Genomic DNA, 24,882 nt, shown 5'->3' with positions numbered 1-24,882 from the left:
AAACAAGTGTATATGCTGGACACAGAAGCAGTGTCTGTGCTATAGTAATCTCATACAACATACTTCAAAAGGCAATTTCCAGTAGTATCAGGTCTTCGTAAATGGTAACTCAAAGTTATGAATGAGTTAAGATTACAAAATAACATATATGTATCAACCACAATTAACTAGTATATTGTTTAAGCCTTTCCATTATATGATTTTCTCTACTTGGACCAAAGATACTCAGATACCTAGTCATCTTTCTAACCAATGATAAATCTTATGTCTACAGTTTTCAATTGCTAATGTAAATCGTAACAAAAAAGTTTTAGATTTGATTATAGTTATAACCAAAATATTCATTTCAATATGCATGTAAGGAAATTATGGTCCAGAAATCAAGAGAAAGGTGATATAAATAAATGTACACATAGATAGTAGGAAGAAAGAGGGAAATATGTTTTTAATTGTCAAATAAAATACAGTATCAGTGGTTGTCACAGTCCATGGAACACATACAAGGTAGTACCATTACACATGGCATGCTAAGGAATCATGAATAACCACAGAACATTGTGAATGGAGAATGGCTGAATATCAGGTTTTGGAAAGGCTCCACAAAGTGTGTTGCTTGAAATAGTCACTCCCTTTCTGAAAAACTGACAAACTCTTAGTTACCCAATTTACATGCCAATTCTAACCAAGAAAGTATTTAGTAATAGCAAAACAGACTTGAAAAGAACAGGTGGTTAGTGGTATAGGTCAAAATGGCACATCTAGGGCTGGAGAGATGGCTTAGTGGTTAAGCACTTGCCTGTGAAGACTAAGGACCCCGGTTCGAGGCTCGATTCTCCAGGACCCACATTAACGAGATGCACAAGGGGGTGCACGCGTCTGGAGTTCATTTGCAGTGGCTGGAAGCCCTGGCGCGCCCATTCTCACTCTCTCTCTCTCTCTCTCTGCCTCTTTCTCTCTCTGTCACTCTCAAATAAATAAATGAATTTTTTTAAAAAATGGCACATCTCTGCTAGAGATGCTGTCAGTAATTTTTCACCATTGTCTTCATCCCCACCTCATCCACCTCCATCAAGAACATTCATGTAAGTTAAGCTTTGATGTATGTCATACAGTGGAAATGTTGAGAGTCTACATCTCATACTATATAGAAAGACAAAATATGGGACTGGAGAGATGGCTTAGTAGCTAAAGGTGTTTGCTTGCAAAGCCTAGCACCCCATTTTTGATTCAATTTCCCAATAAACATGCGAAACATACACAAACTAGCAAATGCCTTTGTAGTTTGTATGTAGTGGCAGGAGGCCTTGGAGTGTCCATTGCCTGCCCCCCTTCTCATTCTCCCCTTCTCTTAGCTCTCTATCTGCTTTCAAATCAATCAATCAATCAATAAATAAACAAAAGTTTAATAAAAGAAAAATGAATGTTATAAACTATTATAAATGTGATAAGGAGCAAATTACTAGATTTATCAATGTCTAAAAGTAGGACCCTGGCTTACCTTGATGATTCAAACATGTTCATATTAAGCTTTCATGTTTTGTGCATGGTAGAGACAATGATGACATTGATTTAGGAGATTTTAATCTGTATATCTGATAGGAAGTAAGGGCAAAGAATTTTTACTGGAACCAATATATAAGTCACAGCATGAGATCTGGCCACCACTTGAAAACTGTTTCGAAAAAGTAAACATCAAAGCCAAAAGTTGATACCTTAAAAATATTCTTTCTGATGTGATATCCCTAAGGCCATGTGCATATCAGCTCCATTTTCAAAGTGTATAGAAGAAATTTAATGAAGTTGAGAGTGTTTTGAGTACACATCTATGCAACAACAGTTTTTTGAGCATTTCTTAGGTAGAGGGATTATATCTTCATAGGTAGAAGCAGGAGTTTATAGGGCCATCAGGAGAGTGAGGATTTCACTCCCCAAACTGCTTTCATGAAAAATATTACTAGTGAAAGTGCCACCTTATTTGATGGCTAGCAGAGTGTTTGCAAACATCCCTCTATGAAAACTACAGAAAAGGGTCAGAACTTTACATGTGATCCTAGATGAAAAGTTACCTCAAGAAGGTCAGAAGCAGTTCCTCTCTGAAAAGGGGGAGGAGCCACAGTACACCTGGGATATGTACATGCTGCAGGTGAGTGAAGGGAGAAAGATTCAGGACATACACAAGGACTTGATATTGATTTTAAGTTGGTGAATAAGATGGTGAAAGCAACTCTTTGGACCCTGGTCTAAGGGATACCAATCCACATTCCAGGCTCACCCACACCTTACCATACCACAAGAGGATGACCATGGAGTTCATGCCTGTCCCAACAACAGCCTTCCAGAATCCTGCTCTAGTTCATATCAGTTTGACTTGGCCACCTCTAGGCATAGGGAAAAGAAAATGCAAAGGCCTTGTGTTTTAAGTGTTCTCTGCTTATTATAAGAAGTATAATGAGATACAGTTCAAATGGCCAAGTTGATAGGAGTATGGAATGAGTCTTCAGATGTATAATCGAGTTCAGCTTATTTATGCCTGGCTAAGAAACTTAGTCTTAGAATAAAACCCTTTGAAAAGGCACTGCAATTTTAACCAGACCTGATATAATTAGATTTTCATCAAAAATTTAAAAAGAGTGCAAGCTGTATTTAACTTAAAAACTTGAAAATACATTTTCCTGCACACCAATTTTACACCTATTCACAAATTAACAGAAATCAGAAACTTAATTATAATAGGACAACTATATAATTTAAAAGAAATGATAGGTTAACATCTATAAGTTCTAATGTTCATATAGATAGACACACATATATACATTAGGTAAAGTTTGAAAATTTTCTTTAAAAAATCTAATTCTGGAAGATTAATTTTAAAACTTAGGTTGTTCATTTCTGACCACTATTAGACTAGAAAATTGACTTTAAAAATAATGAAGGTAATTAATAACAACCATTACAACTTCACAGATTTGCCAAGTACTGTCATGGAGAGAAGGGACACATTATAGCTTATCCCACTATTGAAATCACAAAACTAAAATAAATACAAAGGAAACAACAACTGAAGTAAGACAAATACAAAGCAAAATGTTATCTGCTACAATAAGAATATGTTACTATTCACAGGAATACTTTAACCAAAGGAAAGAAAGAAAGAAAAAAATAAAAACCCAGACACCCTGTAGAATTTTCTCTGCTAATAGACATTAGCAGCAGCGGGCTAAAGCTTAATGTATTCACAACACGTTTTTGATGGAGGTCTTTAAATAGCTCCAAAATATAGTACATATTGACAACTGTAATTCTTAATGTCAGCTGAGCTAAAAAAAAAAAAAAAAATGCTAGACCTTGGACTCAACACAAAAGTACTCTAAATAGTTGTTCCTGGTTGAGCTAAAAGAGGAAGAGACCATTTGTGGCTTTTGTCATATACTTTACAAAATTGCTATGAAGACTGTAGGTCATGAAATATTGAAATGCATTTATTATTTTCAATGTATATAGACAATTTTGAATGTAGTTTAGGCAAACACTCAGAGTTCTGTCTCTGTATAAGGAAGAGAATGATGTGGTTGGTTTCCTTTCTTCCTATCACAGTAACAAATACCAAACAAATATGTATTTTCTCTCAAAGAGAAAAAAAATACAACTTTGTTTAGAAAGATTGCATAGGAGATCACTATCTCTCACATTCACAAAAAGTTACCTCCAACTTTGAAATCCCAGATCCAGTATATATTGTATATATTATTGCCAACTTCCAACTCTTTTTTTTTTTTTCCTTTCATCTTCTTTCTTTTCTTGGTCCACCCCTACTCTTCTAGTCTATACGGACTACACTTGAGACTTTTGTCATAGTAAAATATCCAAACATTAATTGGTAAAAAAGCTGGTCTCTATGCATGTTGCTCTGAGCCTCCTAGGACATGCATTATCTCCCTGTCATGACACCCAGCCTCACAACATCACATCCCTAACTCAGGACTTCATGCTCCTGATGAGATAAAAATCATGCTACTTTGGAAATCGGGCATCTTGTCCATTCTGTTTTCATTCATAATCATAATGATGCATTCATCCTTTCCAAATCTGTATATCACCCAGCAATGTGGTTCACTTGCTCTGAATGCTAAACCTGCTTCCTTCCTGCTGGGCTGGTTGGCAGAGATCATTTAAACTCTGCATTCCAAGAGCAATGCCCTTCACCATGCCACTCGTGCTTCCTTGCGCTTCGGACATGCTCGGGTAGAACGTAATGCTCCCCGTTGGACATAGCTTAGACAGAGTATCTCTATGTTTAAAGTAGCACAATCAGCAGCTGAGACAACTGCCACTTGGGAGTCATCTTCTGCTCCTGGGACACTTCAGATCCCCTCCTGACCCTTTGTCAATACCAACAATGCTGATTACTGTCATTTATAACACCATGGCTTCTCACATGAACAGAACTACCACCTTCAAAACCGCAGTAATTATAACTTTTCCTAGGTTAGGATTGTTTTCCACTCTTCCACCTGCAGACAAAATATACCTCAGCAGATACAGGCTAACTTTTGTATGCAGAATTTATTTCACAGAAATAATTTCTGAGTCTGGACAGATTGCTTAGTGGTTAAGGAACTTGCCTGAAAAGCCAAAGGACTTGGGTTTGATTACCCAGGACTCACCTAAGTCAGATGTATAAGGCAGTGTGCATGAGTCTGGAGTTCCTTTGCAGTAGCTAATAGCCATAGTGTGTCCATTATCCCCTACTTCTCTCTCTCTCTCTCCTCCCTCTTTCTATATATCTCTCTCAGATAAAAAAATAAAAATAAAATATAAAAAAAATATTGTCACATGGACATAATGTGTGTTCACATATTTACAGGTAGGTGTTTGACTCTATATTCAGTCATTCATTCTTTTTCATTTGGAAATTAGTAGAAATTAAGAACTAGATCAAAAAGAAATTAGAGCATTTATGAAATCATATGAAGTAAAAATTATGCAATTTTTCAAAACAAATTCTATTAAAAACAAAAAATATGTTCCATCCTACTTAATAGGATGGTATTGTATATATGTAAGTAGAAGAACAGATTAATGTGGTGAAAAGGCCTAAGTGTGGTCAAGGGAACAGATTGACTAAAGGAAAGATGAAGAGAGGGCTAATCAAAATCTAAGAGGATATAAATAAATCATATGGAAACCTACTTTTTTGGACAATGGAACACTCAGGAGCCATAGATTGTTACTAGAAAATTTTAAGTGCCAGGGATAGGATACCTGCCATTGAGTTGTAGGCCAGGGAGGTCCCTGATGCCCCCAAAACATTACAGGCCAATGCCAAGGCCCTTTCCTACCAGAAATAGATGGCAAGACCCTATTGCTGAAGACTCCATATATTTGGGCTGCAAGGCCACTGAAAAATCCTGCTGGAACTGGGCTGAAAACCTCCTCCATGTATACCAGATGACAGAAAGCTGGAAAAAGCCACACTCCATGAAGTTCAATGGGAGAGAGAGAAATCACCAATAAAGATACTCCACAGTGGACATTAAAAGCCTCATATTTGACCAACCAGACCAAATGAGCTAAGGGTGCAGTAGTGGCACGTCTGTTATGGGGGAAACCAACTATCTTCTAATTAGACTGGAGGCCCACTTCATGGGAGCGTATACATCCCTGATACTGAAAACCTACAACAAGGGTACTCATGAGCCCTAGAGGCGTAACATCCTCTGCTGTCTGGCTAAATATATATACTATGATCATAAAACTGCACAGTGAGCACTTCTCTTAATGCCCATTCCCATATATTAGTGCTACTCTCACTTTTTTGTTAGATAACTTTCCCTTTTCAGATGGCAGTGACCTTGTGATGACTCAGAAGTCATCACAAGTCATCACAGTGCTGAGAAGAAATGACAGAGGAGTGCTCAGCACTGTAATACTCTATCACACCTTCCAAGGCTCAGGGTCCATTGTGGAAGAGGTGGCAGAAAGACTGTAAGAGCCAAAGGAAGGGTAGGACTCCTTACAGCGTGCTCCTCCAGACACAAAATGACCTGGATATCCATGACCTCACAGTGCCTGACACTACCTACACAAGACCATCACAACAGGAGGAAAGATGATGACATCAGAATAAAAGAGAGACTGATTGAGAGGGGGAGGGGATATGATGGAGAATGGAGTTTCAAAGGGGAAAGATGGAATTACCATAGGATATTGTTTACAATCATGGAAGGTGTTAATTATTTTAAAAAAATAATAATAAAAAAAACCAAAGGGACTGATCACTAACACTTACTGTTACAAACAAACAAGCCATAAATCAAAAAAAAAAAAAAAAAAGTTCCAGAGAAGACTACTCTTCAAAGGCTCTACAATGAAATTGGACTGAGATATAGTTCCATTGGTACAGTGCTTAACTACTATGCACAAAGCTCTGGGTATAATCGCAGAACTGGGTATGCTTGTGGCTGTGGTAGTTTGTACCTGTAATAAGAGCACTATGAAAGTGGAGGCAGGAGAATCAAATGTTTTAGGTCATCCTCAACTACATAGTCAGTTCCAGGCCAGCTTTGGCACATTGAGATGTTGACTCAATATACACACACACATACAAGTTGAAAATAGTAGTTGCTTTCACACTTTGCAAGGCATATATATCTTGGCTAATATCCCACTGATGCTTGCTTGTGCTCTGCTAGAAAGTGTTCTACACATAAAAATAGTACAGAGAACCACTGCATGAACATCACAGAAGAGGCCACCTATTAAATATATATTGCAAGAGTTGCCTTGCATTTTTTTTTTCCAGTTTGTTCTCAGCACAGCACAGAGATCTTCTCTATCTAGACTCCTGTCAATGCTACAACATCAGGGTAAACATTACTTTTTTTTTTTTTTTGTAATTGTTTCTCCTAGTTTAATCAGGTGCAGGCTGAAGGTGGAAGATACAGCTAACAGGTTATGCTACTACATGACCTGCTTTGAAATACTACTGGAATGTCAATGTCTTTTACATAGTTGACAAAAGGTTGACATCAGTGTTCCTGCTTTGCTTTTAGCCTCAAAATTTCCTGGGCTCTTTCCATTGCACTTTGCCTTCAAACATTTCTCCAGCCATGAGGGCCACTTCTACTTGACATACAGCCATGGCCCTTGCATGTCTCAGGTAGTACCCAGAGCTCACATAACATTGTAATTTTGTGACTTGGTACATATTTGAGAAATTTTTATTAAATTCAAAATAGGTTTGCAGCACAATTTTAGATTCATGTGTACTACAGGGATGGTGTATTATCAGAATACATATGGTTAAAATCAAGCAGCAACATAATTTCCATAAACAGTCCAGTTCTTTCTTGCTAGTGAAGATGAACTGAAACTTGTGCTATCAATTATATGGCTAGTTTCAATGCCAATTATATTAATTCAGGCATTAAACAAATTATAGAATAATTTGGTTATACTTTGTGATTCTTTCACAATCCAGTTGAGTCTTACATTTGATTCCTATCCTATGAAAGTACATGGCTTCTTCTACGTTTATCTCTCTTGGACAGGTTTATTTACCAAACTGTGTCTCTGTTTCCTTGTCTGAAAAATGATAATCAAATGAGCTCTGTGGATTGCTGTGAGGATGAAGTAGGTCAGTAGCATATGAAAGTACTTAGAACAGTGCCTAACACATAATCAGTCCATAGAAACAAAAAGAAATCCATATATATTTAAATGTGCACCTAATAGCCTTGCAAAGATCTACAAAGCTGGTAAAAGGATTTTCCCTTGGGAACACTGTATGCTTAGGAATAGGGAATAAAAAGGTAAAATACTCTTCAGCATGCTTTCTTTTATCATTTTAAATCTTTCCACTCTGTGTGTGTGTGTGTGTGTGTGTGTGTGTGTGTGTGTGTGTGTAGGCATATGGGTGTGCATTGACCCCTTGAGAGGCATACACACACACACACACACACACACACACACACATAGTTCTAAACACTAGTAAATTTTGAAATAAATCATTAACATTTAGATTTTACATTTTATTCCTATTTAGTTTTTGAAAGATTCCCTAGACTTATTCGTAAGTTTTTGGACCTTACTACTAAGGAGAATTCTCAGTCTTCTGTCATAAAAATTATTAAATCATGTGTTAATGTTCATGGTAGTAGTAAAGATGAAATAAACAAATGAAGCTGGGTGTGGTGCTGCACACATTTAATCCCAGCACTTGGGAGACAGAGGTAAGAGGATCACCATGAGTTCAAGGCTCCCTGAGACTACCAAGTGAATTCCAGATCAGACTGGGCTAGAGTGAGACCCTACCTCAAAAAACCAAAATAAAAGAAAAATGTCAATTTCATGTTTATTTTATTGCTAAAAGGAGAGGTCTTTTCAATGGTGATAGGAGAAAGGTCACCTGGGCGCCAGATATACTCTCAGCCAGCTCCTGGTGTTGCTTTCTTGGGTAACCGTGGAATACAGAGCATGAACATGGTAAGAAGGCCTACACATGCTGAGTTCCTAAAGCAGACAGAGAGAGTGTATAAAATAAATCTTTGTTCACAATGCACTGACCCTTTGTAGAGGCACCCACAGTCATAACTCTGTCCCACATCTGTGAATATTCTCTGCAGGAGTCCAGTGATCTGCAACAGGATGCTAGTGGGGAGTTTTCTAGAATCACCAAGATATAGCAGGGATTAAATCCCAAAGGGAAATGCAAATTTTCACAGGAGACACTGCAAATCTCTATGGAGGGCTATTGCACACTGCCTTGGGTACAGGGACTTGACCCAGAGATACTAGGATGTCCCTGCCCTTTTGAGAGCTGAGAAAAGAGGAAGTGAGACTGGGGTGTATATCAACACATGAAAGGGATTATGGGAAAATATTCCCAAAGGTCAGACCTTTATAATGACCCCACAGGAAAATCTATGGTAGAAAATGCCAACTCCACACTTCTACAAAGACCAAACTACCATGATGACAGCTGGCATAACAGCAACATTCCTTCTCTTCCCTTGCAAAACACACAGCAGAATTGAAAACAAGTAGTTATGCATTCTCACACTAAGTTCAGGCCTCCACTCTATAGCAGGTTAGCACATGGAATATGTTTAGTTTCACTTTAAATCATGTTCTAAGTTTTAACATATTGATAGGTGAGGCCACCAGTGCACCATCCAATAATAGGTGAAAAGAGAAGAATATCAAAGAAAGAAGAAAAAGCAGAGGTTTAGACCAAAGGTGCTTCAAATTACGTCTGAGTCCTGCTTCTCCTGTACATTTACACATAAGAAATACACGTAATGGTTAGAAAATGGAGTGTCAGCATAGAGACATAAGAGACTTGGGGGTGACATTTGAGAAGATTCATCAAGGAAGGATTTTCTAGGAGATAAGGAATAATAAGGGGAGGGTCATATGACAGTGGCTAAAACTTATGCAGCAGGAGATTCATGAAGGTGAAAAAATAGCCCATGCAAAAGCCAGAAAGCACTATATGAAGAAGCCTACAGAAGAATAATGTTTAATGTGGGAGCAGATGAAGACAAAATATGTTGAGTGGCCCAGAGCCTCCCACATGTGGCCTGTATCACAAAAGCAAAACAAATGAATGGGTTCTTGTTCTGCAAAGGAGGGCAAGAGAACATGCAATGAAATGGATTCCTGGGGCTAACAATAGGACTAGAAAAGTGACCACAAATAGGCATGAGTGTTCCCTCTAGGGAAGGGTTCTAAAGTTGAATATGAGGATGGCAGTATACCTCTAAAGGGTACTAAATTGGAAAAGTATGAACTTTATGGTATATGAATTTTAGTTCAATAAATTAGTTCAATAAAACTATTTCTACTTTTTTATTCACTATTCTCCTGCACATATAAAATTTATTTTGATTATAATCCCCTTCTATTACTTTCTTTTGGCCCGCTTTCCTATTCTCCATGCCACCAAATCCCTAATTCTTCCATATTTAAAGTCATAAAGAAGGAAGGAAGGAAGGAGGGGAGGAGGAAATGAAAGGAAGGAAGAAAGGAAAGAAGGAAACAGGGACATAAAAGAAGGAAAGAAGGGATGAGCATGAAAGAGAAGGAGAGAACAAGAACACTAAACAATCCCTTTGGTGATATCCCTAAGTTCTGTTTCACAGAGACCTGGGGAAGCATGGTCATACTGTGGAAGGTAGAGGTGGACTAATGAGAACCTGTTGTTCTTTCAATATGATGGAGGAAGGAGTGGCAGAGGGGCTAGACATGGGAAGAGGGCCCATAGAGCACAGCTGAATGGCATTTTGCAGTGGGAAAATCGCTGAGCATATTTATAAAGTGAGATAAAAATTCAACATGTAAGAAGATTTTCTAGATGAAAAACTATTCTGGAGTTTACTTGCAGGGAAATGAGTCTAGCTAAGCCAAAATTGCATAGAGGAGATCAAAAGAATAAGAAAAGGGGGCTCAGCATTGCATCAAATGCCACCAACCCTGGTATGTCTCTTTACTGACACTCCATTTTCTAACCTTTGCCTGTGTTTCTTATGTGTAAATGTGCAGGAGAAGCAGAACTCAGATGTAATTTTAAGCAAGCATAAGGCTCTGAAATCAATCCACAATAGCCAAACACACACACACACACACACATGCACACAACTGCTGAAAAGAAATGAAAAACAATTTGCTGTTCAATGGCCATGAGGGAAAACAGATTATGCAATAGAGACATCTTCAGATTTTCAGGCTGGTGTCTCTCTGGAGGACTGCCAGGCTGTCTCTGGCTTGTTATCAGTATCTCCAAGGGACTCACAAACCATTGCTACCTGGCCAAGGCCAGGCGCTCAGCAGGTCCTATATCCTCTGGTTGTATTTTTATGTTCATGATTAAATTTAAAAGCCATTGTGTGATTTTATGGAGTCACTCCATTTAGAAGATCCTTAAAAACCAAATGTTCCAGCCCCAACTTGTCCATCTCTATACCTGCACCATTCAGGTAGCCAACTCAGCCTGATCACCCTCCAACACACACACACACACACACACACACACACACACACACACACACACAGAAAGAGAGAGAGAGAGAGAGAGAGAGAGAGAGAGAGAGAGAGATCTAGCAATATCACAGCTCTAATGCAGCACTTTAGAGGAACTCTTCTCATATATCCAAAACAAAAGACAGAGACAGTGATTATGGGCAAATAATAATATTGAGCAATGAGAATCTCAAATGGGTGTGGTTGGCAGGATTTGATGTGCTTTATAGACATTATACTATGAGGAAGGTACTATGTTAAATATATATATGTGGGTGTATGTGTGTGTGTGTATACATACATATATAGAGAGAGATTAGATATAGATATAGATAGATGATATAGATATAATTTTAGGCATAACTTCTGTGGTAGTTTGAATAGATGTCCCCCAATAGCTTTCTTGAGTTTTCTTAAAGCTTCTTGTATTTCCAGATACCTATGGTGGAAGTGTCACTGGGCTGATCCTAGGGTCCAGCTCTAAGGTGCACGGCAGGGGGGGGGGGTGGCGGCGAGGGGGGGAGCTTCGGGGGGGGGGGCAACTTGGAAGCAACTTGGAATTCCAGTCTAAAGCTATGCAAAGTTCCTATGTGCATTCAAAGACAGGTCTCGTGTTCATTTCATCAAGAGAATAACATTGTCAAAGCTGCTTTATCATAAAAATAAAACACCTGTTCAGTTTAACTACATTTTTAAGTTTTTTTAACACACTAAGTGGAGTGACTGTGACACCTCTCAGAGATGCTAATTGTGGCTATGAATAGTTATCTGCCTAGAATTCACACTTATTAAGGGCTGGATCTAGGTGTACAAAACATTCACTCTATCAACACAGAAGTGTAAATCTAAATTGAGGCAAGCTGTGAGAGCAGCATGCACTGATACCCACATTATCAATTTTAACTGAAGGAAGAAATGAAATCCTCATAAACCTATTTCCTACAACCCTAAGCCTACATCTGCAATCTTTGTTTTCCTACAAAACAAAGTTTCATATAAGCACAATGGAAGTGGAGAGAGGGTACTGCAACAGCCTCAATGGAATTCCCTACTATGGACAGAGCCAGACAGACTGGGTACAAAAGAACAGGTAAGGTTAATAAAATAGTTTAGTCCATAAAGCCCTTGTCTGGCAAGTAGGAAAATCTGAGTACAATGCCCAGAAGCCACCTAAAAAATTCTAGGTGTGACGACAGCACATTCTGTTAGTCTCAGCACTGGGAGTGTGGAAATGCACAGATCCCCGGGTCTCACTGTCTAATTATTCTGGCCTATTTGGCAAGTTCCTAAACAATGATAGACTTATCTTTAAAGTTGAGGGTCTGAGAAGATAACTCAGTTGTTAAAGTCACTTGCTTGCAAGCCTGCCAGCCTGAGTTCAATTCCTCAACACCTACGTAAAGTGGGTTGCAAAGTAGTGTATGCATCTCTAATCCCAATGAGCCTATGTCAAGGAGAGGTGGAGCCAGGAGAATCTCTAAGCCCAAAATAAAGCTAGACTGGAACACACACAGTGGCAAAGTAAACAGTGGAGACCTTGCCTCAAGAAGAAAGTGAAAAGAAGGGACAAGTCCCTTTCGCTTGTCCTCTGACATACACATGCATGCTGTAGTGCATGTGCCTATACACATAAATACACTTCATATATATCCACACACATCATGTACATCTATACACACCATAAGAAACAGATTAAGTCAGATGGTGCCTAAAGAACACAAGGCTATCTTCTGGACTCCACATGCATGTGTACACACATGGATACACACACATACACACTTAATCATGCTTACAAACAGCCAATTGCCTGCCTACAAACTTACAAAACCCACAGGCATGTGAAGTAATGATAGTGATATACATGTGTCCACTGAGCCTGTACTAAACCCTACAGCTTAGTCATCAGAAGACTTGGGTTTCCCAAGCCTAGAGCTGTTATCTTCTTTGAAATGCTAACAAACAACTACTAAAAACACAAATTTTAAACTTTTAGGTCAATTAAACAAATATGCCTATTACTTAGATGTAGCCCATCTTGAAACCTCCATCCACAAGGCATTTACACACCTAAAATGAAAAAAAATATACAGGATCACAGTTGCTTCTAGAGAAATATACAGTGCTTCATAGCGAGAATCAGTCTCTCCAAGTTTCCTTTTTTAAAACTTTATTTATTTTAGAAAGAGAACGAGGCAGATAGAAAGCAGGAGCGAGAGAGAGAATGGGCACACTAGGCTCTTCAGCTGCTGTAAACGAACTCCAGACACATGTTCCAAATTGTATATCTAGCTTAAGTGGGTCCTGGGGAATTGAACCTAGGTACATTCCTCAGTGAACAAACCTGGATCCTTTGGCTTTGTAGGCAAATACCTTAAGCATTAAGCCATCTCTCCAATCCTCAAGATTTTATTCAGAGAGCATTACAGTGAGGACAAGAACACACCTCCTCTCCTTTTCAGAAAAAAAGGTTATATCAAATACAATAAAATTAATAAATTTCAGTAATATATACAATAAATGTACATTTACATATAAATACAATGTGTAATTATATATGACATTTTTATAATAAAATTGATGCATTCTATCATATGTTATTCAAAAAATTATTTTCATTTTCCCACCAGTAAGTTTGTACAAAAGATCCCAACATTGCAAAAAATGCTAAGGAGGTCCCCAAGACTAGGCCTGTTAATGATCTTCCAAGCTTTGCATCTCTGGATTAACTCAGACCACAAGAAACCTCAGTCCCCAGACAGTCAGCGTGTCTAGTGCCAGAAGGTGCTACATGGGCGACTGGGGGAAAATGACCAATATTTGTCCAATCAACTCATGGTCTAAACTACTTAGTAGCAAATAACCTGTCGTGATGCCCACACAAGTGCAATAGTGGTACACAGCCATAGTGGGAAATCAACTGCTCTTGGTTTGGCTAACTGATCCCTTCAGTGGAACGGGACCCATAGCTGGAGCTGGGAAACAAGTCAGAACCATTTCCAAACATGAGTCCACTCTCCATTATCAAGCTACCACCAATCATGCCCTATAAGAAAGCCTACACCTATTAAATTATCTATAAAAAATAAATAAATAAATAAGGGTTATCCCATTTGTCTGGTGCTAACTTTACTCTCCACTGGAGAATCTGCTTCTCTTTTTCAGATACACGCAGATCCTAAGGAAAGAACAACCCCATTATACCTCAAAAGGGCCCCAGCTGAAACTAAGAATAATTGGCAAAACAAGCAAAGGTGCTGTTTTCTTGGTGAACCGGGAACCAGCACAAGAGTGAAGGAGATCAACACAGAAAACAATCCACTCCTACCAAATCAGATATCCAGAGACTCAGAGGCCCGCCCAACACCTCATCACTGAAGCAGACCAAAAATGAACCCAACAGGTCTCAGGGAAATTTTGCCAAAGAGGGGGTGAAAGAATGTCACAGCCACATGTTGGGTCATGATATGCAAAGACATTTCTCCTACCCATAACTGTAGGCTAACTCCACAATGCACGACCCATATACCTCAACAAGGAAGGACCAGTGGGAGGGGGCAGGACATGGATGAGCCTAACAATGGTACCAACTTGACTGTATTCACTGGGTACAAAATTAATTAATAAAAATAAATTAATTAATTAAAAAAAAAGAAACCCCTAGTCCTGACTTTAGCTTGTCAAAGGTATGACAGTGTTCTCTCTAGTCTGTGAGAAATTCTGGGAAGGCATGGCCCCACTGGCAGGAAATGTTTAAGGAACTCACAGAAGTCTTATGGGTGGAACTGAGAATGGGAATACTGTGTTCACAAAAGCCACGTAATAATGGGTGTTCAGTTCTCCACATACTAGTAGGGATTTTTAGCCCAGGATGACCTGGCACACACTTTGTATTCCCATGCTGCCCTCAAACTCATGGTAATATTCCTATGTCCGCCTCCTGATTGCTGTGATTAAAGGTGTGTAACACCATACCAAGCTTGAGCACATTTTTTATTCAGATTTTTTAAATTTAATTAATTTACTGTGTGTGTATGTGCTCTTCTGAGTGAGTGTGGCTAAGCACGTGCAGTGGCGCACATGTGGAGGTCAGTGGGCGTCTCACAAGTTAGTCCTCACCTCCTACCTCACTTTGGGACGGGATCTCACCTAGTCTGCTCAGCATTCATGAGCACCTGAACATTGTCCCACCTTTTCTCCTCCTTCCTTGCTGTAGACACACCAGGAGTATTGAAGCCTATCACAGCTTTTGGCTTCTACATGGGGTTTGGGGATCTGAACTCAGGTACCCAAACATTGTTCAGCAAACAGTTTATCCATTGAGCCAACACCCCCGCCCCTGAATTCATACTTTACTTTAGAGAAATAAAATAAGCCCTTTTCTTTCTAGCCTTCACATGTGGGAATAACAAAAACAAATGGAAGTTTTGACAAATATACTTTCTATTTTTCCCAATACACCACTTGGAATTTGAAGTTATTAAAGAACCAGGTAAGCATCACCATGCCAGTTAGCAATCAGAGCCAGGCAGGAGCTACTGACTTCCCCAGAGGAAAGAAAGTGCAGCCACTTCTCAGTATCAAGCAACCATTGCTAATCTGCACATGCACTCCACCCCAAAGATGGAAATACTTTTACTGTTAATCACTGGGCTGGCTCAAGAAAACATGCCTATAGGCAAAGTAAGACCTACAAACCCAGAGTCTGGGGTTTCAAAGGAGAAATAATTGAACATTGAAAGCCCTATCAAGAGACCCTCTCTCAAATAAGGTAACTCTGCTGTCCATATTATGCCTGGTGATTTCCATGCACATCCTGCTGTGTGCCCAATGCCTATGATGATCGCAGCCCATGGCGGACACTCCAAACAATATGTCCTGAATTAATGAACATCAGATCTCAGGCAGTAGTTACCACACTTGGATCCACACTAGACCATCTGGGGCAGCTAGGCAAAAACACAAATCGCTCAGTCCACTGAATCATAATTTCTAGGCACCAGTCCCAGAAATTTTATTATTAAAAAAAATCCCCAAGCAATTCTGCAGCAGACTCAGCCTCACATTTAGGAGCCATGGGCTAATACATAATGAGCCTCCAAACTCCAGTCCTAACTGTCAGAGGTGGACTAAATGGTAGCATTTGACCATGTTTCACGGGAGTTTCTTTTCCCTTTGTTACCTCTGTGACTGTTTGCTGTGGGGACAGCTGAAGCTGGAGAAAAAAATTCAAGTTTTTTTTTTTTTTTTTTTTTTTTTCCAAATGAGCTGATCTTGAAAGCAGTAGGGCTTCCACACCAGCCACTGAGACGTCAACAAAAGTCTAGGCAGGAAACGCATAAGCAGAGAAGTAATTCTTTTGAAATTAAAAAGAAGAAGGTATTCCCCAGGGGTTGAGGTCCCCAGGGGGTTGGCAAGTCTGAAAAGAAAACTGGTTACTTCAGTGTCCTAAGACAGACCTAGAAGAAATTCTAAATGCTCTGAACAGGGAAGGGCACCTTAAGGGCAAAAGCCAAGAAGGTGAATGGCCAGAAGTAACCCATATCCCAATATTGTACTCATTTTTTTCTCCTTTCACAATTCATAAACTCTGCAAAGACTCTCAGAAAGAACACAGGACAGCTGTGCAAACAGAATGAGTGTGCCATAAAGGAAAAGAGAAAAATCCCAAGCTGAGCTATTGAAAATAGAGGACGTGGAGCTGTGTGATAGAAACTCCCAATGCCAATCTACAAGGTTTTTCTTATGAGCGGGGAGGGCTGCTACCTACTTGAAAGGGTTTTGTGCAAAGTAATTAGTAACTGTTTGGGAAATACTTTGGTGAGTAAAGTAAGAACACTCATTATTCAGGCTACATAACCTGCTAATTTTGCATTGTAAAAGCAGGGTTATTGGGTTTTATCACAAGCAAAGAAAGCCAGGAATACTGAACTTTAGCTAAATTTCACTCCCTATGTATTCCTCCTGAGCCCAATTATTTGCAAGAACATAGACCTATTATTTTACTTAGTAAAAGGGGTGCTTTGAGACACATTTGCCAGAAGTAACCAAAGGATGGCTTCCTATTTATCCTGCCTTGTTTAATGTCCATTGTAGACAGGTTCCACTTTACTAGAACAGGCACATTTGAATAGTGTTTATTGTCATGGGAGTATTTTGAAAACACTCATCTTTATCATGTAAAAGCAAGGATGTGTGGACAGTCCAGTCCCTGGTAGCACTTTTCTTCTCCCAAGCAGGAGTGAAGGAAAGAAACAAAAGCTAAGCTGGGGTTTCTACAGGGTCTAAGAGCTAAAATATTCCTTAAGAGAAAATTGCCTAAGATTGTCAGCCACTATCCAAGCCTGCCTTCATGACATTCTAGGCTGATATTAATCCTGGTGTATATGAAGCAGATGTGGCAATTATATTCAGCTGTTGTCTATACTGACTGTACAATGCGTTAGTCCTTTGTAAATATCACTCTTGGCACATTAAAAATATTAGTTGATTTTTCACATTTTCAAGGAGCCATATAAATGGTCCCTGTCTAACAATTTTTAAAAGAAAGCCTCACATTAATTTCAATAGATACAAATATTAATTCTCTCATTCCAGAATCTTCCATGGGTGGGCTTGAGCATAATTCAGGATCTATATAACCCCAGATAAATGTAGGCAATAGGTTCCAAAAACATAATATGCTACTTGGGTAAGGGTTATTAGTTTTAAATTTTAGGATTTGATTTATTAAAAGTATTTAGAAGTAAATATTCTTGCTAAGAAATGTATTTTTTTAAGAATTATGAGCCTAATTTCCATGGTCATTTCATCAAACATTGAGCTCACTTAATCTTCACAAGACCCCTGTGAAAGAGATACTGTGCCCTTTTCCACTTCCAGAGAAGGAAACTAATGTTAGGACAATGCTGCCACTGGTTTACCATCACCCAGTTAAGAAAGAAATGTTCTAGACCTGGAGTTGGGCTATGTGACCCCCTGCTGGAGTATGTATTCACCTCCTTTACCAGTTTAAAACACTAAGCTCCTTCTAGGATGACAAAATAAATGCAACTAAGCATGTACTACAACAGCATGCAGGCAGTTACTCCATAGATAGCTGCACCCTGAAATCCTGCTGCTACTCTTTGTTGAGTCTTAGTTATGTTTTCCTCCTGCCTCTATAGTGGATCTGGTTGACAGCTACTTTACCTTAAAGACTCGCAGGAAGGATGGACAGAGTGAGTAAACAAGGGTTGGAAATGAGTAGGATGAAAAGGAAGCCTGCATGCAAAGTCCCGAGATACCACCTAAGCATAAAGGCATGTGTCCGGTTTGCACAAAGCATTTGTTCAGAACATAACCTCCCTTTGCTAGGAAAAGCTGATAGAATGACCTGGCAGAGAAACTTCCAGAACCACATACATAAAATCTGGACCTTCACGACCTGTCATGAAGCACATTCTATTATGGAAGCTTGGCTTCTACAAGGTTACCACTCCAGTGAGCAACCTTTCTAAGAATTATGAAAGTGCATAGTAAGCAAAACACAGCTTTTTTTTTTTTTTTTTTTTTTTTTCAGGGCTGGCAGTTGCCCATGTTCAAGGAAATATGCACTTGAAAGAGACAGGTTGCTTTGTGAGCTTGCACTTCCTCGTTTTATTTCTATTTGTATGTAGATATTTTCCCAACTTTTTCTTCATAGATACTTCCTCATATGTCTTTCAGTAAACGTAGCACATGAACATACAATAGTAAACAGCTTCCTAGTCTCAAGCTTGAAGGATTCCCTTCACACAGTGTTCACCAGGCGACACTTCCATCCTTACCACAGGAGTGGCTGTGAATACTGACCGATGCATCCCTCTAACCACAGCACTAATGTCTTTATTGCTATTTTCACTATGCATGGCACATTTCCAGGAGTAGAAAATACACTGAAACTAGTCCCAGGAGTTTGATGGGCATTTATTGTGTGGATTCTATGAAGCCAAATAAATACTAATATCTATTATAATTGATGTGGATTCTATCAACCCATCTTTAATGAAAGCAGGGTGGGTACTACTCATATACCAGCTATCAGGTGAGAAATTTCAATGGTAAGACTAAGCAGTTTACCTGTGACTAGTTACAAATCTAACATGCAGAAAATCCCCAATAGTATACCTCTTGGATTCCCTACTTACAGACTCCTGCATGCCAAAAACTCTCTTCCATCTATCTAAGCTACATAATTTATCCCATGCCAAACTATCCAGAAAAATAAATGAAAACTTCAAGTGACTTCATGTCATCAAGCAATACTAATGAGATAAGCATCTATTCCTCTTTATTTTTGCAAATATTTATTTATTTATTGGAGAGAGGGAGAGATAAAGAGGGAATGAGAGATAGAGGAGAGAATGGGTGCACCAGGGCCTCCAAACACTGCAAATGAACTCCAGATGCATGTACCACCTTGAGTATCTGGCTTACAAGGGTACTGTGGAACTGAACCTGGGTCCTTAGTCTTTAGAGACAAGTACCTTACCCATTAAGCTAACTCTCCAGCCTTCCATTCTTCTTTATATGCACATAAACACTGGTAGTATTTTATTTATGTGTTTACAATTACAATTTAAGTCTTTTAGGTAGCCTATGTTTCCACCAATATATTTGGAAACTTCTAGCTTTTCAATTTAGCAGTTAATAATAAATTTAAAAAATTCATCAGGCAAAATTTGAAAGGTCAAAGGAATATCAAATGTTACAGAAAAATAATCTCACAATAAAAGTAAAAGTATTGGCAGAGAGTGAAAAGAATATCAAGTGCTGGACTTCAATGAAATGGAGTTTTCTTCCTAAGATTTTGAAGTTCCTCATTGCTCATGCTAATGTTTATAAAATGATACCTGTCAATCATTTTATAAACCTCAAGGCCTAGATCAGTCCCTCTCCTGGATACAAATACAAGAGACATGGTACTGTGTACTACTCAGCATGGACAAAAAAGACAACAGCCATGACATTAAAGGCAATAGTGAAAATAGGCAACAAACCACATCCTTCAACAAGCAAAATCCACTTTTCTATGCAATCCAATCTTCAAAATATGTAGAATTGAAAAAGCACACTGCATAAAAATAGAATATAATATCATTTATAGGAAATCCAAAACAATAAATAAATAAAACACAACAGGTTTAGAGATCCAAGTAAAATATGAATAGTTGCAACTCTTAGATAATGAATAAGCTATGAATAGGAAAATACACGTAGGTTCAAAGCCACTGTGCAAACATACAAGGCGAAATGCCAATGTCACTGTTTGTAAATGTGATATAGTGTATTCTAGTGAGGAATGAAGAGGGGTTTATAAGACATTGAAAGTTGCCAATTCCACACCTGTTTTAAAGAAGCAGCTTAGGGTAATGAAACTGGAAGTGAGTTTTAAGTGGTACAGAAGGCAAGTGTTTCATCACCTAAGCGAGGAACTTCAAAATCTTAGGAAGATAAATCAGACCATTAAAACAGTAAATCGGGGCTGGAGAAATGACTTAGTGGTTAAGCGCTTGCCTGTGAAGCTTAAGGACCCCAGTTTAAGGCTCGATTCCCCAGGACCCATGTTAGCCAGATGCACAAGGGGGTGCATGCATCTGGAGTTCGTTTGCAGTGGCTGGAAGCCTTGGCGTGCCCATTCTCTCCCTCTCTCTCTCTCTCTCTCTCTCTATCTGCCTTTCTCTCTGTCTGTCACTCTCATATAAATAAATAAAAATAATAAAATAATAAAAAAATCAGTCAATCATTACTAGAGAGAGTTTGTCTCTCAATGTAATTCTGATCCACACAGAACTTAAAGAAGATGAAGTGAGCTATCATGAACCAGAAGCAACGATCTCTTCCTTCTAACATGACTGGGCCACAATGCAGTAGTCAAAAGGAATTAATTAATGATATGTATTACTTAAAGAGTGCTACAAACGCCTCTCAAATTTGGTTCCAATTTATTTATTCTTACTTTTAAAATTTTAAATGTTCCCTATGAGTTTACATTTTCTTTGTAAAATGTACATTGCAGACCAAAGAAATGAGCCTCCATTTTTCTTATTTAAAGAATCTAAAGGGCTGCCAATAATCCTTATTTACATAAGCTAAAAATGTAGTATAAAGTTATAAGTCCTTAACAGGCAGAAAGTGCATAAAATGGGTATAAAAGTAGAACCTAAAATAAAACAGAACACAGGGAAGGATATAAATGGACAGTGTCATCAGAAAATAAAGAGTAGGAAGCAACACTGGGAAGAGAAGCAATGTAGTGATTGTCTAACTAAATCTTAGACTTCCTTTAAGCTAAAAGCTGGCCAACTTCACAAAGACTGCTAAACCAACATACAAGAAAGTACCTTTTCTCTAATGATTTTTTGTTTGTTTGTTTGTTTGTTTTTGTTTTTGTTTTTCGAGGTAGGGTCTCACTCTGGCTCAGGCTGACCTCGAATTCACTATGTAGTCTCAGGGTGGCCTCGAACTCACAGCAATCCTCCTACCTCTTCCTCCCGAGTGCTGGGATTAAAGGCGTGCACCACCACGCCCGGCTTCTCTAATGATTTTTAATCATAGTTGACAGACAAGTTCATGTTAAACTTTCAATCTGTGATAAAGGAGTCCATGGACTTGTGGACACTAAATTAATCTGAAAGGAACACAAGAGTCAGAGAGCACAAGCTGATTTTTCTGTATTGATCACAGACCACAGGAATGAAATAAATTGGGGAAAATGACATGGGAGGTCAGCCTGGCATTGAAAGGGGAAAGGCATTATTAGAATCTCTTCTCAATAAATTATGATATGAGCTCACAACCTAATGATATACTACTATGCAATAGACCTGCCTCTGAGCAAGTGAAGATGAAAGATGCTTTATCCACTTTCAGATCACCTGTTAAATCTTTCACTGAGCAGTCACCATCATATTTTCTTATTATGTAATATTTTATCGTATTTTTTATGAGCACTGGTAAATTTAACAATATATAAACTTTCTAATGAGTTTTATTTACAAATATATAAAATATTTTCTGAAATTTTGAGTATTAACTACAGACAATTTCTACTCTAAAACAGAAAAGACCCTAAATGAGAACTTCCTGGAATATATGGCTTGAACCAAGTTGTAAAGAGTCCCTTGGGGGGAGGGGGGAATTCTTGTCCAAAGCTGATTACAGGAATCCTACTCCAACCTCTGTGTTGATGGAATGAGATCATCAAAATGGCATGAAAAGTCTGGAGTCATATAGGTTTCCTGGATATGACCCTGTACAATGAGGATGGAAGTAGGTGCCAAACTATTGTAAAACAAAGAACAATCTTTGAAAATGTCATATAAAATGTGAAAAATGTCCTAGGAGAACATTAGTACTGCTGGGGTAACGCTTTAAAGGTTCACTAGCCAACCACTAACATCAATTGTGTGGCTATCATACCAAACTAAAATTATGTCTATTGCTTGTTTTAAAATTTCCAAATAGAAAGCTATCTTTCTTTTTTTAAGGCAGGATATCTCTCTATTCCAAACTACCTAGAACTCATCCTATAGTCTAAGCCGGCCTTGAAGTCACAGCAAACTAACATAAGCCTTAAGAGTGCAGGAACCATAGGCATAAGCCACCATCTCTGGGTAGAATCTTAGCAATATTTCCAAACTCTGATAGGATTCCAATTTAGGCTCTTGAATGTTGTCAAAGCAACATTTTTTTTTTTGGTATTTTTATGCTGTTTGATTTGCCTAAAGCTTCAGTCTTCTCAAAGATGTCTACTTTGTATTATTATTATTATTATTATTATTATTATTATTATTTGATCCATCAGTCAACAAATCTTCATACTCACAGCATCAAATTTAATTTCAAATTTTCCATTCATGTCATGTTATTTGTTAAAATTATTCTTTATTTTTGTTAGTTTTAGAAAACTTTTTATGTCATTATTCTCTTATTTCTTTTCTCTATCTATACATATCATTCTGTCACTCATTCTTGTCTAATCCCTTCCATCTTAACAGTAATCTCCTATAAATGTCCTCTTCCCATTTACTTTACATATGTATATGTACATATGTGTGATATATATATATATACACACACACACACACATATATATGTGTGTGTGTGTGTGTTTGTGCATTTATACACACATGTACAAACACAAATAAATGCATGTAGGTTTGCCAATGAGCTATAACATTTGCATACATTGCTTCTTCTGCAACCAACTACTCTTTCTCTGATGCAATTTCTGCACATCCATGGGGACATCTCCATACCTCATTTTAAGCATACGTGAGTAATTACGGAAAGATATTCAAACCTTTCTAATAGTGAGGGTTGTCATGTAGCATACATAAGCAAACACACACAAACACACTTTCTTCTTGTAAAGCAAATGATATTTTTACTTTTCCTATGTCATGAATATAAGCATCTTTAAGAGCATGTGTATTGTAGCAGACATCTTCAGGTTTGCTGAGATGAACTTACAGACCAGGCACAGTTATGGAGGAAGGGTTTTATTGAAGCTTACAGATCCAAAGGAAGTTCAAAATAGCAGGAGAAGCTGACCTGTTTTCTTCACAGGACCAATCACAGAGAGAGAGAAATACAAGCCTAAAGTCACATAGCACAGCACACTTCAGGAACTCCTGTTAGGCACACTTTGCATATCTTTAGATTGAAATCTTAAACCTACAACAACACCTTAAGATCCACCCAGTGAAACTGCGTCCAGCCAGGTGGCCACAGATGCAAACTACAAACAAAAAACTGAATATATTGGGGGCCATCTATTCAAACCACCACATTCCGCTCCTGGCTCCTAGTAGATTTATAAACTTCACACATTGTAAATTGTACTCAATTCAATTTAAAAGGTCCCCACTGTCTTGACAAATTTAAGATATTAAGACCTGTAAAATCAAACAAGTTAAACACTTCTAACATATAAAGGCACAGAGTAAACATGTTCAACTACTATAATGCATAGCAAGGAGAGACTAAAACAATGCAAACTCAACCACCATTCAACAAACATCAAACTTCTGCAGTTTATGTTCAATATAATCAGAGACTGACAGTCTCCAGATTTTCTGATTTGCCCCTCTAGCTGGGCAGAGTAGCCAGGGAACACTTCCATCCTAGGCCAACAGTGCCCACCATGGTAGCCCTTGCACAGTCCTGGTATATCCAAAATGTTTTCAGGTCTCCATGCAAACCACAGGCCATCTTCCAAAGGCTCTTTCAGCCTATCAGAGCATCATGCCCTGCCTCATGCTTCATCTCAGCAGCAGCTCCTGGAACCATGTGTGATTCATGACCACTCCTCACATCTTTCATGCTTCTGAAACCAATACCAGTTGTGCAGGACACACCCATATTCTTAATTCAGGGATGAAACAAATCATACCCTTGAAAAGCAGGTTCCTTCTCCAGTCAACTCTTTCCAAGACTTTGCATTTCTATGATAGTTTTTCCTCAGGCATAATTTTCATTGTTTTAATGCAAAACAGTTGGACCAACTTCCTTAAGATTGCTAATGTATTTGACTATAGCAAGTTCAGTAACCTAAATCAGTCTCAGTATCTGTAATTTTAACTTGCTTGCGGTTTTCCAGCTTAAAAAATCTTTAATCTCTCAGTCCAATATCTTTAGCCAGGCACATCAGTCCACAACAAATTTAATCAACCATGATCAAACACTCTGGGACTGGGCAGCAGAATGCAGCCAGCCCTTATGCCAGTAGCCCAGTTCCAACAAGATTTTCTGCAGTCTTTTCTTCCCCTTAGAATGTTCATAAGCCAAGCCTCAAAATTTAATACGGTTTGTACTTAGGATTCTCAAACTCTCATTAAAATA

General features: G+C 38.4%; 1 protein-coding gene across 4 annotated transcripts in view; it reads right to left on the bottom strand.

The window, feature by feature from the left end:
• The window catches only part of Cntn3 (contactin 3), a 443,276-nt gene that overhangs the window by 328,135 nt on the left and 90,259 nt on the right, over positions 1-24,882 (bottom strand). The window lies entirely within an intron of this gene.

Source organism: Jaculus jaculus, chromosome 14, assembly GCF_020740685.1.
Source record: "Jaculus jaculus isolate mJacJac1 chromosome 14, mJacJac1.mat.Y.cur, whole genome shotgun sequence".
Lineage (NCBI taxonomy): Eukaryota > Metazoa > Chordata > Mammalia > Rodentia > Dipodidae > Jaculus > Jaculus jaculus.
The sequence above is the reverse complement of the archived record's forward strand: the minus strand, read 5'-3'. Positions and strand labels throughout refer to the sequence as shown.